This window comes from Acanthopagrus latus, chromosome 1 (assembly GCF_904848185.1).
Source record: "Acanthopagrus latus isolate v.2019 chromosome 1, fAcaLat1.1, whole genome shotgun sequence".
NCBI lineage: Eukaryota > Metazoa > Chordata > Actinopteri > Spariformes > Sparidae > Acanthopagrus > Acanthopagrus latus.
In genome coordinates this window covers 24,169,183-24,181,421 of record NC_051039.1, presented here as the reverse complement: position 1 = coordinate 24,181,421, position 12,239 = coordinate 24,169,183, and positions in this window count along the sequence as shown.

Here is a 12,239-nt window from a genome sequence, read left to right as displayed (position 1 = left end):
CAAATCAATAGCCTGATTGAATTTGGTTCTCCCCTTCTTGCTCCCCAGGGGTCCTGTTGATTGGGCTTGGCAAACGCAATGTGTTGTGTGTGTGTGTGTGTGTGTGTGTGTGTGTGTGTGTGTGTGTGTGTGTGTGTGTGTGTGTGTGTGTGTGTAGCAGAGAATGTGAGGATGTGTGTTTCTCTCATTGTGCACACAGTAAAGTAGCGATTCTGATCTACATTCTGAGAACCTCTCCAGACCCCAGAGTGAAATCAAGGCAAATGTTCTCCAGCCATGTTGACGAATTGCTTCCCATAAGGTCCTAAATGTGTCGCTCGGCCTCCTCTGGAAGTCAGTGACAGGCAGCAGAGGAAGTTGCCCACAGCTGATGTAACCAATTAATCCGATATCTCGGTGCGATCCAGACTGACTATGAGTCAATGGATCATCATTAGGCTGCGCCTCAACTCTGTCCACTCCAAATCAATCAGATGGAGGAGGGTTTGGAAATCATCTTGAAACCACCAAATGGAGATCAACAGGCAACTTTCTGATTTTATCTCCAGAAATATGGAATGATCGGCCTGTTTTCAGTTCAAGAGGAAAGAAGAAGAATTACTTCATGCATTGGCAGTTGAGCCAAGAGAACAGTTTGAGGAAGAATCAATTAGGTTTACGTGACAAGCTGTGACAAACTTAAAACACTGTGCGGGCTTGCTGTCCAGTCCACAGTGATGTGTCAAATTTGGTACCTGGAAACCTCTGGCATTAATAGCCTCTGACTGCCATTTTCTTGCCAGTCTCTTTGCCTGTGTAACAGCGTTCACCACCTCGAGACGGATCACAATGAGCAAATGAGTGAAAAAAGGAGAGGGATTGTGTCCTCCTCCTCCCCTTCACTATGACTCTGCACTTTTCTCCTTATTAGTGTGGGCGGACCTGCCAGCATCCTGTTGGGGACAGCCGCCACCACTGCCGCCGCCGCAGCAAAGGAAGCAGCAGCAGCAGCAGCAGCAGCAGCAGCAGCAGCAGCAGCAGCCCAAACCTGTGGCCAGCATCTCTAATGAAGGGTCTAGGGAGATAATTGATGGCAATTTTGAATTTGCTAGCCATTATGCAGGCCTTGAACACTTTGGCTTAATGAGAATTAAAGATTCAAAAGCAATGCATTTTATATCAATCAGGCAAACAACCCGTGGGAGAGGAAGACGGGGGGTTAGAGGGGAGTGGAACAGAGGGAAGGAAACAAGAGAGAGGGTCTGAAATCAGCAGGCAGGAAGGATCAGATGATCAGCTGAAAGTGATGTTTATGGATCGTCTGTGTCTTTTTCAATAATATTATGAAATTCTGTAAAAAATATATACATGATATGACATGGCAAGTTTTTCCTCACTCAAATCGAAGGTCTGAGGACAGAGGATGTCGTTCACTGTGCAGATTTTAATGCAAAAATAAGCCTGCAGATGACCTGTAACTGCCCCTATTAGACGGAAAACACAAAAGGTCCACATCGTATTGCTGTACAGTAGTTCAAATTCGAAGACGATATCACTGCAAAGGGAATTTAACATTATATCAAGATATATCCTGGCGCTTGGCAAAAAAAACAAAAAAAAAACAAAAAAAACAAAAAAAAAACATTTTATGACCTTAAAGGGATATTCCGGTGTAAATTTAATCCATTGTCTAACACACCGTGAAACTGTGTTAGACTCACTCTCGAGAGATCAAGTTAGCAGACTGCTAATTTACAGAGTTTTTTCAACCTCAGAAACGACCGCATGACAACAATATGCTGCAGTAAACAGATCCAAATATAAACTGCCACCAAAAAGGCAAAATTAATGCACAGAACAGTACCAAACTTCAGCAACAGTACAAATAAGGTCTCAGTACACAGTCTGGGGCATTAAAACTTCGCTACCTTAGCTGGATTTCTATTGAAAAGCTGACTAAATTTACCACTCTTCTGCAGCAGCCTCCTGTTGACGGGAAGTCCTGACGACTCGATTATAGGGTGCAGTAGAGTTCCGCGGCTCATGGTTGAAAATGTATGATTATTACTCCATGGAAAATCAATCAAAGTTCATATGTGTCAGAAGAATCTAGCTTTATAATGACGTATGGAACCACTATCACTCATTTCAACATGAAATTTGACGTTCTATTTGTTGACCGAACTGCACTGTGGCCGCACATGTGGGTGGTCTCCCTTTTCATCAGGCCTCCTGTATGAAATAGACAATGTCCTGCTGACAGCCCTCAGGCATACTGGGAATGTCAACTCAAACTGTCACTATGGGAAGTCAAGGCTGGTGTGGAGAAAGCACAGGGGAGAGAGGAGGAGGAGGAGGAAGATGAGACAGGGAGGATGCCACAACAATCAGCACCCTGCAGTCAGAGGCGTGTGGCCCCCGCTCTGTGGGGGGGTGGTGATGACATCAGAGAAGCAGCAGGAACAGCCTCTGTCTCTCACCATGCAGAGACAGGGTGGCTGCACCCACAAGTGAGGGCAGAGTTGGCCTCCTGTGCAGCGAGACACACACACACACACACACGCGCGCGCACACACACACTCACACACACACACACACACACACACACACACAAACATAAATGTACACACAAAACTTTATTCTTTAAAATAGCCAAATAAATGCAAAATGCTTAACCTGGAACCATCATGGACACAAAGATTAGAATTGGCATAGTTGCCTATTTACACATCAAGCAAACACTGAGCAACATTAGCATTCATGTGGAGTCGTGCCTCTGGCTGGTAATTGTTAGTCCTAAAGCAACTCTCCTGTTAGCTCTGTTTTGGCACCATCTCCTGAGGGAAGTATCTGGCTCTTCGGCTAACAAATGCTATCCTATGTTTGCTAACTTTGGCATTTGGTGTTGAACTGGAGGCTGTAGGAAAAGAGCTGTAGATTTTAATGCAAAAAAGTATGTTTGCCACTGAGCAACTCTTATCACATTACTCATAGTATTTTGACCCATTTTAAGATAAAAAATACTATTTTTAAGATAAAAATGGGTATAGAGGAACAGCAGTATGGAGGCGATTAACAGTGGCTCTTTTTTATAGTGAATTGAGGATTTATCATTTTTATTATTATTACCATTTTGTCATTTTACAATGTGTTAACAAGGCTATTAAACGCATCCGAGTTCAGTAAAAGAGAAAAACATCAGGAGGTGCGCGCTTGTACCTTTTGGTTTAATAAAGAAAATGCAAATGATATTGATTCATTTCTTGAGATTGTGAGTTGTGTGAGTTTATGTCATTCATAAATTACTCTACACCTTACAGCCTACGTTCAGTTGGGGCTAGCTGTGGACCTTCCATAAATACCTCTCCAATAAAGCACATAGACAGCGGCAACATAATAATTTTTTCTCCTCTCTATTGATAAAGTTTGTTCACTTTTTAATGCTTTAAAATATCTAATAAAATTCTGACCATATCTTATAAGTCGCAGCTTTAATCTGCAGAACCTTGTTATTAAACTTGTAGAGATATTGATCTTTTCCCACAGAGACAAAAGCTTGTGAATCTAAAAGACAGTGAGTGTAATTGTGCAAGCCCATAGTGAAAAAAAAAGATATTTCATGATTTCATGATATTTAGTTGGTATTTCCGTCACTAAACTTTTGGCTTCTGTGATGTTCTGTGCAGCCTTTTTTCGGGGCGGATAAGCCGGGCTCTTCTGTACCCATGAAAAGCATTTCTAACCAAGTTCCTGCGCTCAAAGAAGCCTAAATTACTCTTGTGCCCTGCCTAAGCCCACTTTGATAGATAATTCCCTTTACGTAATCATCTTAACGTGATTAATAGACTGTGAGAGCCGTCTAAGAGGTGACTTTTGTTAACCTTTTATGGGTATTTCCCACTGGAGGAGCTATAAGAGGCTTGGCTATTGTCTGTTTCACCATCAGGGCAAACACAGTCTGCCAGAGTTGATATACTTCTATGACGTCTTGCCTCTCTCGCAGGGAGGGGGAAATGAAGCCTATAAACTCAAACATATTTCCCAGTAAGCACATGAAGAGAGCACAGACAGCTTATTGTCCTCAAGAGGAACACACTTCCTCTTGAGGAGTTTTGCCACCGACAGGTTCGGCAATATGTACGCAAGTGTATTCCAAACACATATAACACAATCTCTTCCTGCTAAAAGAGCATTTCGCATAACACGAGCACAGCTGATGCACGCGCAAACACTGGGAGGGTGGAGAGTGGAAACACACACAAACACAGATTAAACATCAATTCAAACACGGGCAGGTACACAAGAAGGCACGTGCACGAGCTTTGCTGCATGTGCGCATGAACACACACTCAGGGGGCGGGCTGGGACAGCGGCATGTATCCAGTAACAGTGCAGGTCTGGATAGTAACTACTGCAGAGGCTATTTGACACCTCCTCTATGGATACTCAGACGCAGTGCTCTGGCTGCATACTGAAACACTAGCTCAGGCTGCCTGGAATACATGCCTTATAACATGTTACCATTTGTTCTGAATGCTTTACCATCAAACTACACCGACAGCGTTATTCATATCTTTTTCACATCAAAATTCACCATCCTGGGATACAAAACAGTACTGTTTCTCTTACAACTGTTGGAACACGGTGTTTACAGCTCGTCATTCAACGTCTGGCTAGATATAAGCTCTGCTATCAGATGAGCTTATGGTATTATAGGCTAGAGCTTGGCATTATGGCATTTATACTCTATTATTCCATTCTGCATCCGACGTTCATTCCACATTATGTCATGAGCACATTTTCACTCTGAATCTCAACCTTCCCATGAGGCTCAGGTGTCTGTGGAAAATCCGACAGTCAGTTTTGTCAGAAAGAGTTCACAGGATGACCAGAGGGCGTGTTTTTGTGTTGTATGACTGCACAAGATGTACTGGGGTCGACACTAAAAAAGTAAGAGATAGCACCTGCCTCAAAAAGAGGTTCCTCTTCAAGACATAATCATATTTCACTTGTGACCTGCTTTATTTTGTTTGACAATCCTCTTCAAGGGCCTGTCCATAATTTCTGCTAATGAGGTCCCTAAATCAAAACAATTAAAACAGAAGATGCAGGTTGATGAGGTCGGGAAGTAGCATGAAATCACTGCCGTTGTCTTTGTTGTAAATTAACCACCCTTGCTGGTAGCGCTGTATCTTTTTTGAAAAAAAAAAAAAGTATTTTTTTGGCCTTTATGGCTTCATGGATAGCACAGCTGAAGAAGGTGGCAGGAAATAGGGTGAGAGAGAGGGGCAGTGAATGGTCCCCAGGCCTGGATTCAAACCTGGGTCTGCTGCTGCTCCAGCCTCTGTACATAGAACATCTGCTCTACCAACTGAGCTAAATGGCGCCCCAGGTAACACTTTATCTTAACATCCTTGTAATAAATGCTAATAGGTACTAAGATCCTTATGAGATGCTTGTTATTATTATGATCGATGTTAATAATAGCATCATAAACACATTTGTTGTAAGATTATAAGACATGGGCTCTGCTTATTACCAAGTGAACAAATGGGCACCTCCACTTTTCAGCATTTGTATCAGATTCAGCTCTGACAAGATGCATTTTACTCTGCATCAGCTTCAAACAGCAGCAGCCATAATGATCCTATGGTATTAAAAACCTTGAAAAGTTACTTGTAATAAAAAACAGTAAAAACAATAATTATTGTAATAACAGTAAACATGTTTCTCATAAGTGCACATAACTTTCTTATTAGCTAACAAATATGTTTATTATGTCTTTGTTATGCAATTATTAACACTTATGGTCATGTTAATGTTAATACGTATCTTATAAGGATGTATAAGGACCTTATTACAAAGACTAATACATATGGTTATTCACAGATTAAATGATTCTATCAAAGCTTTATTCAAACACCTTCGGTCATGCATGCTGACTTCCTTCCTCAGCCTCTGAGTATCATTTGGTGATTCCCCCTGTCTACAATACCCAGAAAGCAACACCAGCGTTGAGAGTTCAGTCGGAGGTTCAGGTATGCTTTGCTAGCGGCTAATGTAGCCTAAAGCCAGAGGCCTCGAGCAGAGATGAGGACGTCTGGAAAGTTCACGCTGTTCCAACTCCACAAACACAGATGTGTCTTTTCATTTTCTAGTCACAGACAGGAAGTAATACTCACCAGGAGTTGAGTTATCCTCTTTGTGTGACTGTCTTAAACTGAATTCCATTCACATCAATCATGTTGGTGTAACATCAAAAGAACATTTGAAAACCTAAATAAAATCTATGTGTATGGCTACAGGAAGTACTGGTAAGTAATGTCTTCCTTATTGTGTCATCCGTGTGAAATGACCCTGCATAAACAAATGTTACTATGGCTATTTCCACAGAGGGTCTTTTATAGTAATCAATGCATCCCCTAACATGGAACTGTAATAGATTACATTTTCATTTTCAAGGCCCTGCCATAGTTTTACAGCACAAAAGTCGGCCAAAATATCTTCCAGTCAGCATTTGGTGGCACCTTCAAAACATCACAATCAGTAAGACGTATCCTTTAGAAACACTGTAGGTAAAGGAATCCTGTTTTGCAGACATCACATCATGTCAAACACAAAAAGATTTCAAAGCCTGTTCTTCCACAGCAGCAGAGGGAAGGTCAGCACACAAGGTTAAACATTCTGTTTACATATTGTAGTGACCTCACACACTGAGCCGGCCCTCTGAAAAGTGCAGAAAATTGCTGCACTGACAGCAAACATCAATAAAACAGCAACGTGGAGAATAGATGTGAAACCACTGAGCTCATTGCCTGCTTGCCTGCCTGTGTGTGTGTGTGTGTGTGTGTGTGTGTGTGTGTGTGTGTCCGTGTATGTTTTGACAGGCTTACCCTGTGAAATATTAGAAGGCCTTCACGAGACAAACGGCAAACAGACAGAGCTGTTGTTGTCACGAACTCACATCTCTGCGTGATCACAAATGCACTCAAGGATAATTTGGAAGCAAGCCTTCACTACCATTATGGTGACATGTTGATATTAATATCCCACCCACCAAAACACACGCGTAAAGACAAGACATACTGAAACAGCACTGCTGTCCACATGTTCACACCCACATGCACCACACAGAGTAGCATCCTGACGCAGCCCTGCTAATCTGACTGGTCATCCTGCAGGGTCAGGGCTGACACACGTCTCCAGCATTCTGACAGTGATTTCCCCCTTGTGCTGTTACGCAGCTGCCGCCTCGCTGAGCCCCCACCCCTCCTCCACACTCAAACACCACGCAGTCAGACTGACAGGTCACCAGACAGACTGTCTGACACAGCCCAGCCTACTTCTACACCTGCCTCTACAGTTTATCCATCCCTCCCTCTTGGCCTGTCTGTCTGCTTGGCTTCCTCGCGTGTTTGGATAGCTGCCTCGCTCACTATACAACCCCTAATTGTCTGGCATGCTGGCTCACCTCTCTGGCTTGCTAAGAGTAGTTAGAGCAGCAATCTGTTGGCTAAACTTCACTCTGGCTGGCTTAACAACTGTTCTCTTGCCGAATGTCTAACCCCCTACCTGCCTAACCAACTCCCCACCCAGCTCAAAGGATCAGCGCCTCGCTCCGCACCTGCTAAGCCTCCCCCCTGCTCGGGGACCTGGGGAATGCACAACACTGAAACCCTTTAATAAGAATATTCAGACAGGCACCTGCAGGGGTGGCTACTGAGAGCCACCACTGGGCCTCTGGGATGAGGGGATTACTGGCTGTTCAGATTCTCTCCTGCTTTGTCTCTAGATGTGTCTCCCATGCACACACAGAGATCCTTAAATTCTTGAATAAAAGAGTGGTATGCAAACAAGGGATAATACATCATATCTAGCAAGGCCGAGTGAGTATTCTGTAAAGATAATTTTGAGTGGCAGAATCATCCAAGGAAAATGTGTAAATATCTGTATTTTGCCGTGAAATTCATGTCTAGCTCTGAGCGACATAACTATTAGATCTACATTATACTCGCCATCCCTATGTGACAAAAAACATGAACTTTGCGCACTATTTACGATGACATCATAATATAGACTGACACGAGGTTGGCTGGACTTAAGAACAAAAATGTTCTTCTGTTCTAGTTTTTTTTTTCTTTCAATACTAATCATTACAGCAACCTCCGACCAGGTTCAAACGAATAGCGTTTGTTTAGTCCTTCCCACTTCCGCTTCAAGCCCCACCCATTCCTAATACACCAAGATACAGATCATTTAGTTTACTGAATAGATGCAAATGCATATTTGCCCATCTTTAATATCTAGTGCATTTTAAAAGTTATTTGGTCATTGCAAAACTGGGCGAGAACTGCTGAATCCCAGATTTTATCAATGCTTCTCTAGACACAAAGGTTCAAGGGATGGCAATGCAGACCAGTCACCAGAATAAAGTGTTGGGAGTAAGTTTTTTTTCAATATCCTTTTTTAAGAAATCGTTTGTGTGTCTGTAAAAGCATCACACCACTGGATATCTTTCAGGAGAACTTGGGACGTGTTTGTTGCCCAAAATGCTGGCGTTTTTAATGAGACACCGGGATGTCTCCAACCTTTCATGCCAATGTTTGGTGTTTTCAAAACACCATCAGCACAGTGTTATCGCAAGAAAATATGTATACGATATATATACGATTTGACACAAAGAAATGTAAAGCTGTAACATAAAGAGATGTCAACTTTCATCATAACCATCTTTTCTGGTATCTGGGTTGAGCCATGGGGTGTCCTGGTCCTCAACTTTGATTATAGACCGAAAAATCCCTGCAAATACTGGATGGGTAGGAGGGTCAGTTTCCACTGTACTCAGGGAAACAAACATCCTGCCAAGCACTGTAAATTGTGAGCTGCTCAATACAAACAGTAACAGTTTAATGCAAACTTTACACCCTTGCTCAGCAATAACACCAGCCCTCAGGTAGTTAGTCACTATCCAGGATGAGAAATCAATAGCAGACTGCAGTCTCGTTTCACTTGGCTGCGAGGGGGAACATTCAGGTCTGCTTCGACGAACGCTGTTCACTGACACAGCTCACAGCTTGTTAATGAGCCACTGCTTAAAATAGGAGGTACTTTGTCTTTTTGTTTTGGACTCTTTCCAACTCATTAGGGGCAGAATCTTGGTGTTTCCAGAAAAACATACCAATCTGTATGTGTTTTTTGTTTGCTTCCGTTTCGCTGGAAAATAGTCATTTTGTGCTTTTACGTCAGCGTGGCGCCTCCATCCAACCTGAGTCACCCCTGTGCCTTTACCTTTGCTTTTCCCCTCTACTCATCACTATGTTTCTACACCCACGGGACAATATTGATGGCCAATAGGCAATGACACTAAACACACACAAAGTCACACATACACACAGACCTCCGAACGCTTGGAAGGTGAACAAATATTCTTTGCACCGCGGGGAATTCTATTTAGTTTCATGAAAGCAAAATGAAACCACACACACAGGTGATGAGACAATATTGCCATGACTTGGGGGAGCTGTGTTTAATAACTTATGGAGGGGAAGAGTTTCAGTGGGTGGGCGGAAACAACTTTCTCAGAGTAAACCGTGGGCGGAGAGATCAGCGTCCTGAAGCCTCCACACAGATGGAGGGTTAAAAGAGGCAGTGAGCGAGACAGATCCTGAGCAACAGCAGCATGACCTTTCATACGTTAGTGCAGGAGGCGTCATCATCGACATCTTTCTTAATAACAAGCTGTTCAAAAATGTTAACTTGTGGATGCACTTACTTCCCCTCACTCCGCCCGTATAGTCATCAGACGCCTCGCACTAAACACAGGGCAGTACGAGCGAGTGTGAATCCAGTCATCATCTCGCGGATCATGTGGACAGTGTCACGGCATGTGACCCGCTGTGTCCCGGCGGATCGCAGCGTGGAGGCAGGGTATGACAAGTGGCGCGGAGGATGCTTCAAAAGTCCCACTCACCATGACTCATCCTAACTGCCCCCGAGGTTAGCATGGCTGTCGCTCAAACTGTTTTCCAATCAATGCATCTTCGGCAGACACAGTTGATTATCGCTTTAATGAGAGACACCCCGATTGATTTCCATTAGTTTATCACAGGCCCGGGTACCCCTGGGACCGGGTTTAATTTTCTCTGTATCCATTTACCCCTAAAGCTGGGTCATAACGTGCCACTTATTGGTAAATTATTGTTTGAGTCGATGAATTGGGCTGACATGATTACCTCTGATGATGTTTCTGTTGCTAGGCAATAGGGTATATAGTGTCATATCATAATACATTAGGAAGCGAATGCGAAATTAAGACTTTTTATGTGTCCTCAGTGTCTTAAGCAGATTCTCCATCACTCTGCAACTCATCTGCCTGGACTCACCATTAAGGCTTATACAAATATAATCTGGTCTCTTGAGTTAGCAGGGCTAAGCTAGTAGTAAGCAAGTGTTTGTTAACCCACAGGTGCTGTTCTCTGGTTTGACTCGTCTTAAATCCAGAAGCTATGACATGTGGATGTGCAATGCACCTCTGACATGACCACTGATTGACTGAAATAGCCTTGCAAGTTATTACTTTTTGATTAAACTGACCAAAATTTCAAGTTTCTTGCTCAGCGCTTTTTCCCCATGATAATACATTACATTACTTCCTGCCACCCCCACCTCCACAATGATGTCCCGTGCAGATGACAGCCTGAGGAACTGCCAACAGATCATCTTCTCCTGTCACCCAGACGGCTCCAGTTGAGCTCCAGCCACCAAACCGACTGTGTTAGGATGTGTGTGTGTGTTAGTTACGTGCTTAACAAGCCATTGATGTCCACTATACATGCCCTGCCTGCATAAATACGCACTTAAGCGCGTGTATGTGTGTGGGTGCCTGTGTGTTTGCACTCACCTTATCTGTGTGTGTGTGTGTGTGTGTGTGTGTGTGTGTATGTATATCACGTCTCCTCCTGCAGCATCACCACACCTACAGTGCAGACAGCTAGTGAGTTAGAGGGCCTGCAGACAGACCTCTGAGTGCTTTCTGCCTCCTCCTCTGTATCCATCAGAGTCGTGATAGAGAGCTGTGAATTTGTCTCCTTCACTCAGATTTATTGAAATGATATACACCTACTGTCTGCTCTTGGCACACATTTTAGACTGCATTTTGAAATAAGAGCACTTTGCTGCTTCAGAGCAGCAGAGAAAACAATTTGGGAAACGGCACAGAATCCAAAGTTTAAACACCACACGGTATTCAATGTATGACACGTGGATATAAATGAATTGGGGATGCACGATATATATCGGACAGATGAATTAGCGGCCCAGTAATGGAACATTTACATTAGCAGATATCGGCAGAAACAATAGCCGGTAAATCTAGCCGATAATATGGTGGTGTGATGGTATGTAACTTCACAGATGTTTTGTTAGCAGCCAATAAACACAAAGAAGAAGGAGAACGAGCACGCTGTTGCCACGCAATGCCGACCTGCTGCACCCGTATAGAGCCACTCACATCAGGAACACATCGCAAGGGAAAAAAATCTTCAAGTTGCCCCATACAGTCTTCTCACAGATTATGAAATATCAAATAAACCGTCCCTACTCACGACCTCACAGTTAGGTGTGCATGAAAAAGTATACAAATTTTGGTTTCTGTTATTGTTTATTTTATCAGTGTCGACCACACGAGTCATATAATTATCGGTTATCGTATCGGCAGAAAATGTTACATATTGTGCATCTCTAAAATTAAAGTATAACATCATGTTTAGAAAATGATGGTGAAGCTTGATAATTACAATCCAACTTTAAGGATTCCTCCTCCACATTAAAAGCCCTCCAGACTCACTTCTCTCTCATGAGAATGATGCTTGACCTTATAATGTAGTCATTTACATATAACCTTAAGCTTTACAGCTGCACTTATCATAGGTGGATTATGCTGGTGGAGTCGGCTGGGGTGACGGGGACGTCTGCGGCACCAAGGACGGCTCTGGACTGAGGAGGTCGGGGTGAGAAAGGTTCTACAAGGTGAGAGGGAGAGTGAGGCTGTTTAATTAGGAACAAACTGCGAACGGTAATGGGCCGGGCAAATGCTGAAATGTCAGGTGGAGGAGAAGAACAATCATTTCGCAGACAGAAATAAACAAGCTAAGCTCAAGTTTAGCAGGGATACAATTACGAGTGCTGTACATCCTGTGCAACAGAGTCTGGAAGGTTAAATTGATTGGGCTGAATGTAATTTGGACTGTGAAAATAAGTGA